Raw genomic sequence first — 6,256 nt, 5'->3', positions numbered from 1 at the left:
TAGTTGTAAATGTTTTCTAATATCTTTTATTCTCATGATTATTATGAAATTATGACAATTATTAGATGTGCCTATTTATCTTTTTTATTTAATACATTAATAAAGATGCATATTAACTATATCATGCCTTTAATATTCTAACTGCAATTCATTATATTTCCTTAGTAATAATATATTATTGAAAACATTTATTATTTGAAATATTTATTCAGAGAAATGTTAAAAAACATTATTCAGAGAAAGACTCCATAGGCTTAACCAGACTGCCAAAGAGGTCCAAGGCCAAAATCAAACAAAATAGATTACAGCATAACAACTTCCAAGTACCTTGGAAACAGAAAACCAAAAAAAAAAAAAAAAAAAAAACCTGCTGCCCTCCAGTCGATTCCCACTTACAGCGGTTCTATAGGACAGAGTAGAACTGCCCCACAGGGTTTCCATGTCACGGATTCGAACTGCTGACCTTTTGGTTAGCAGCCCAACTCTTAACCTTGGAAACCCTGTAGGGCAATTCTACTCTGTCCTACAGGGTGGCTTTGAGTAGGAATTGACTTGACGGCAACGGGTTTGGTTTGGTTTTCTACCTTACCAAGCGTGATGTCTTTCTCCAGGGACTGGTCTTTCCTGAAAACGTACAAACTCTTGCTGTTGTTAGGTGCCATTCAGTCCGTTCCGACTCATAGCGACCCTATACACAACAGAAGGAAACACTGCCCGATCCTGCTCCATCCTTAAAATCCTTGTTATGCGTCTTACGTGTACAAAGTACGTGAGCCGAAGTCTCACCACCCTTGCTTCCAGGGAGAATTCTGGCTGTACTTCTTCCAAGACAAGCATACTCATTCTTCTGCGAGTCCATGGTACATTCAGTATTCTTTGCCGACCCCATATTTCAATGGCATCATATTTTTCTTTGGTTTTCCTTCCTCATTGTCCAGCATAAGAGGCTATTGAAAACACCGTGGCTTGAGTTAGGCACACCTCAGTCCTCAAAGTGACATCTTTGCTTTTTAACTCTTTAAAGTGGTCTTTTGCAGCAAATTTCCCAATGATTTTGATTGTGAATCCAAGTAAACTGAAATCCTTTATGACTTCAATCTTTTATTCGTGTATCATGATGTTGCTTATTGGTCCAATTATGAGGATTTTTTGTTTTCTTGATATTGAGGTGTGGTCTTTGATCTTCATCAGTAAGTTCAAGTCCTCTTCACTTTCGGCAAGGAAGGTTGTATCATCTGTGTATTTCAGGTATAATGAGTCTTCCTCCAATTCTGATGCCATTTATTATCCTCTCCAGCATAGCAGAGAATATGATTGTCCGTTTCAAAATGGTCAGTACCAGTCCATTTCAGCTCACTAATGCCTAGGATAACGATCTTCAGGTATTCATTTCATTTTGACCACCTCCAATTTTCCTGGGTTCATACTGAGATACATTCCATTTCCTAATTATTAATGGATATTTACAGTTGTTTCTTCTCATTTTGAGTTGTGCCACATCAGCAAATGAAGGTCTGGAAAGTCTTACTCCACCCATGTCATTAACGTCAACTCTATTTTGAGGGGACAGCTCTTCCCCAGTCATATTTTGAGTGTGTTTTTACCTGAGAAATTCACCTTTCAGCACTGTATCAGCGATGTTTCCATTGCTATCCATAAGGTCTTCACTGGCCAATATTTTCAGAAGTAGATCGCCAGGTCCTTATTTCTAAGTCTTTCTTGGTCTGAAAGCTCTGCTGAAGGCTGTCCACCATGGGTGACCCTGGTGATACTTGAAATACAACAGACTTAGTCATTTGTTGTTGTTGTTAGGTGCCATTGAGTCAGTTCCAACTCGTAGTGACCCTACGTACAGCAGGAGGAAACACCGCCCAGTCCTGTGCCATCCTTAAAATTGTTGTTATGCTTGAACCCATTGTTGCAGCCACTGTGTCAATCCACCTCATTGAGGGTCTTCCGCTTTTCCACTGACCCTGTACTTTGCCAAGCATGATGTCCTTCTCCAGAGACTGATGCCTCCTGACAACATGTCCAAAATATGTAAGACACAGTCTCACCATCCTTGCTTCTAAGGAGCATTCTGGTTGTACTTCTTCCAAGACTGATTTGTTTGTTCTTTTGGTAGTCCATGGTATAGTCAATATTCTTTGTCAACACCGCAATTCAAAGGGGCCAATTCTTCTTCAGTGTTTCTTATTCATTGTCCAGCTTTCACGTGCATATCATGCAATTGAAAATACAATGGCTTGGGTCAGGTGCACCTTAGTCTTCAAGGTGACATCCCTGCTTTTCAACACTTTAAAGAGGTTCTTCGCAGCAGATTTGTCCAATGCAATGCTTTTTTAAATTTCCTCACTGCTGCTTCCATGGCTGTTGATTGTGGATCCAAGTAAAACGAAATCCTTGACAACTTTCATCCTTTCTCTGTTTATCAGGACGTTGCTTATTGGTCCAGTTGTGAGGATTTTTGTTTTCTTTATGTTGAGGCGTAATCCATACTGAAGGTTGAGGTGTTTGATCTTCATCAGTAAGTGCTTCAAGTTCTCTTCACTTTCAGCAAGCAAGGTTGTGTCATCTATGTATTGCAAGTTGTTAGTGCGTCTTCTTCCAACCCTGATGCCCTGTTCTTCTTCATATAGTCTAGCTTCCTGGATTATTTCCTCAGCATACTTAGTCATCTAGTGTTGCTATAATATAAATATCACAATTAGATGGCTTTAACAAAGAGAAATTTATTCTATCACAGTCTAGTAGACTACAAATCCAAATTCAGGGCACCAGCTCCAGGGAAAGGCTTTCTCTCTTTGTTTTGGCTCTGGAGGAAGCTTCTTGTGATGCAACAGTCTTCTCTTTGTCTGAGAGCATCTCAGCGTAGGGACCTCAGGTCCAAAGGACACGCTCTGTTCCTGGCACTGCTTTCTTGGTGGTATTAGGGCCCCCGTCTCTCTGTTCGCTTCTCTCTTTTGTATCTCAAAAGAGATTGGCTTAAGACACTATCTAACCTTGCAGACCTCATCAGTATAACTGCCACTAATCCATCTTATTATATCACAGTGATAAGATTTATAGCACATAGGGAAGTCCCATCAGAAGATGAAGTGATAGACAATCATACGAGGGAATCATGACCTAGCCAAGTTGACAGATATTTTGGGGGGACACAATTCAATCCATGACAATTGGTGACAAGCTTCTAACATCATGGCAGCATGCAAGCCACTACAATATGACACAGCAAAAGATAAGTGGTGGAAAAGAATGTATATATTTGTTGTTGTTAGGTGCCTTTGAGTCGGTTCTGACTCACAGCCACCCTACCAACAACAGAATGAAACACTGCTCGGTCCTGCACCATCCTCACAATCATTCTTATGCTTGAGCTCATTATTGCAGCCACTGTGTCAATCCATCTCTTTGAGAGTCTTCCTCTTTTTTGCTGAACCCTCTGCTTTACCAAGCATGATGTCCTTCTCCAAGGACTGTTCACTCCTGACAACATGTCCAAGGTAGGTGAGATGAAATCTCCCCATCATCTCTTCCAAGGAGTATTTTGTCTGTACTTCTCCCAAGACAAATTTGTTCATTCTTCTGACAGTTCATGGTATATTTGATATTTTTTGCCAACACCATAATTCAAAGGCAGCAACTCTTTGGTCTTACTTATTCATTCTCCAGCTTTTGCAAGAATATGAGGAGACTGAAACACCATGGCTTGAGTCAGGCACACCTTAGTCCCCAAAGTGACATTTTTGCTTTTTAACAATTTAAAGGTCTTTTGCAGCAGATTTACTGAATGCAACATATATATACGTGTGTGTGTTTGTATATCATATATGTTATATGACCTTTCATAATAATTCAATAATAGTTTAATAATTCTCTATTGAATGTTATTATAATTAAGTATTCTCTATATTTCTTAAGCCTGGGATCCTTTTTTCTTCAATTATAATAAGGGTAGAAAATCTTACAGAAATATGTAAGAAAATTCCAGTTTAGAATAACAATATAATGTAGAAATTTTTCAGATGATACTGTATTTTAACAAACAGTGAGACATTTCAATAAAACAGGAGAGAGATTAATCAACATAAGGGGTGGTAGGTGTTTTTGAGGACAAGTACTATGATCTCCAGAAAAGTTTAGTGGGAGTTTTCAAAGTCAGTGATAGAGGGGCAGAGGCTAAAGTGGGATTTGGAGTGAGGAAATGGTTAAACTGATTGGCTACTAACTGAAAGGTTGGAGGTTTGAGTCTACCCAGAGGTGCCTTGAAAGAAAAGCCTGGTGATCTACTTCCAAAAAATCAGCCATTGAAAACCCTAAGGAGCACAGTTCTACTCTTACACACCTGTGGTCCATATGAGTCAGAGTTTACTCAACAGAAACTAGTTTTTGTAGAGATAAAGTAGTTTCAATATTGTTCATTTGGGGAGTTGGATCAAAGTATGCTCAAGGTTTCAGAAAGAATGTATTTCTATGGAAGAAGACTTAGCAAGAAGATTCAAGAGCAGGCTTAATAGCCATATCAACCTTCAAATGTCCTGGGCTTAATCTGAGTCAATTCCAGGATTAAATGTGTCTGTAATATTTGTTTCCCACTGCTAACCTTTAATTATTGTCATGAGTTTCCCTTGGATTAATAAAGCTGGGGCATTCCATTTTACGTAAGAATATAATATGAGCCAGATTTCTGATGCTTGAGAGAGGGAAATGTGGATATAATCCAATTTTGAGAAAGCAATTTCACCACTGAGGTTTAATTTATAGGAAGTTTGATTTATCCTCAAACAATACACTGAAAGTCTTAGCACAAGTTAATTGCAAATACGTTTGGGTATTAAGTCAAGGTAATAACAATAATAAAAGCCACCATTTATTGAGTACTTATTAGGAGTCTGGCAGTGTGCTGGGAATTTTACCTGTAATTTTTTATCTATGCCTTAGGGCATTTATGAAATAGGTGTCATTATTATCAAATTGTATAATAATAAAATTATTAATATAAGTCACAAATAAAAGCACTAATTCTGACAGAAGTTGAGTAACTTGCTTTAGGTCACACAATAAGTAAATAGTAGCTACTTCCTTAAGGTTCCAAACCCAGGCTTTTAATTACTTGACCAGGCTATGCCCAAATTCAAAACAAAAAAGGGGGAAAAGGGGTTTTATAAAGAGGGTTTCAGCCAACTTTGCATATCTTACCAGTTTTTCTGAAATCCTTGTTGGAAAGCTGTAGTTCTAATAACACGTAATTAAGTTAAATTAATAAAATTTTCTACCTCTAAAATTATCTCCAGCTTTAGATCTCTAAATCATAGTAGGAGTTTCTTTTCATTAAAAAGAACCCTTGAATTTGCAGTATGTTATGATGGAAAGAGACATGATTGCAGGACTCAGATACTAAAATGTGTATCAGAGTTATGTCCCTATTAGCTTCATTATCTTGAACATACCATTTCACAGTTCTGAGTCACAATTTCTTTGTGTCCTTAATAGGGGGTTAATCATATCTGCCTTACAGTAAGTACTTTGTAAGAATATAAAGAGGCAATGAATGGACAAGCATCCACAATCACAGTACTCTGCAAAAAATTAAAATAATAATAAGACTACCCTTCCTCAACAGAACTAGTCAACTGTGGTGACAATTTTATTAGCTGAGTAGAGATGCTTAACCTGTGCTAGGTAGCCTGGTCTTTCAATAAGAATGATGAGACAATTTAAATTATATTAATCCGTAAAATAGTATCATTTATAAATGCACTTTCACTTCAAGATGTCTCTAATAAATCTTCAGGAAAGAGTGTCTGTGTAGAATCACCAATACACCCACTCCTAACCTTTGATATGTCTTGCTTATTCTTCATTACATTTTTGTTGATAAGGCCTTGAAAAGAAATGGAGATCCTTTAACCTTTCTTGTTATTAAGTAAGGAAAAATGTTTAAACCAAAAATCATTGTAGCCCTTGAGCCTGTAAAAGAGATAGCTAATATTCATGACTTTATATTCATTGAAAACTTAACCTTTAGGAATCATTAGTTTCAGGATAGTCCATAAAGTTAAACCGAGCAGCACAAGGGCAGATGTAGAAGATTGGGGAGGAGAGTAGATCATAAACACTTATCATTTAACATTTGTTGAGCAGTATTCTTCCAGTCTTTAGTTTTCCCAAGTAACAAAACATTTCAGAGCTCAGGTTCTTCAAGTAATAACCAACAGAATGAGCTCATTTAAAAACATACAACAGAGCATGT

This window comes from Elephas maximus, chromosome 5 (assembly GCF_024166365.1).
Source record: "Elephas maximus indicus isolate mEleMax1 chromosome 5, mEleMax1 primary haplotype, whole genome shotgun sequence".
Lineage (NCBI taxonomy): Eukaryota > Metazoa > Chordata > Mammalia > Proboscidea > Elephantidae > Elephas > Elephas maximus.
Note: the sequence above shows the minus strand (reverse complement) of the source record.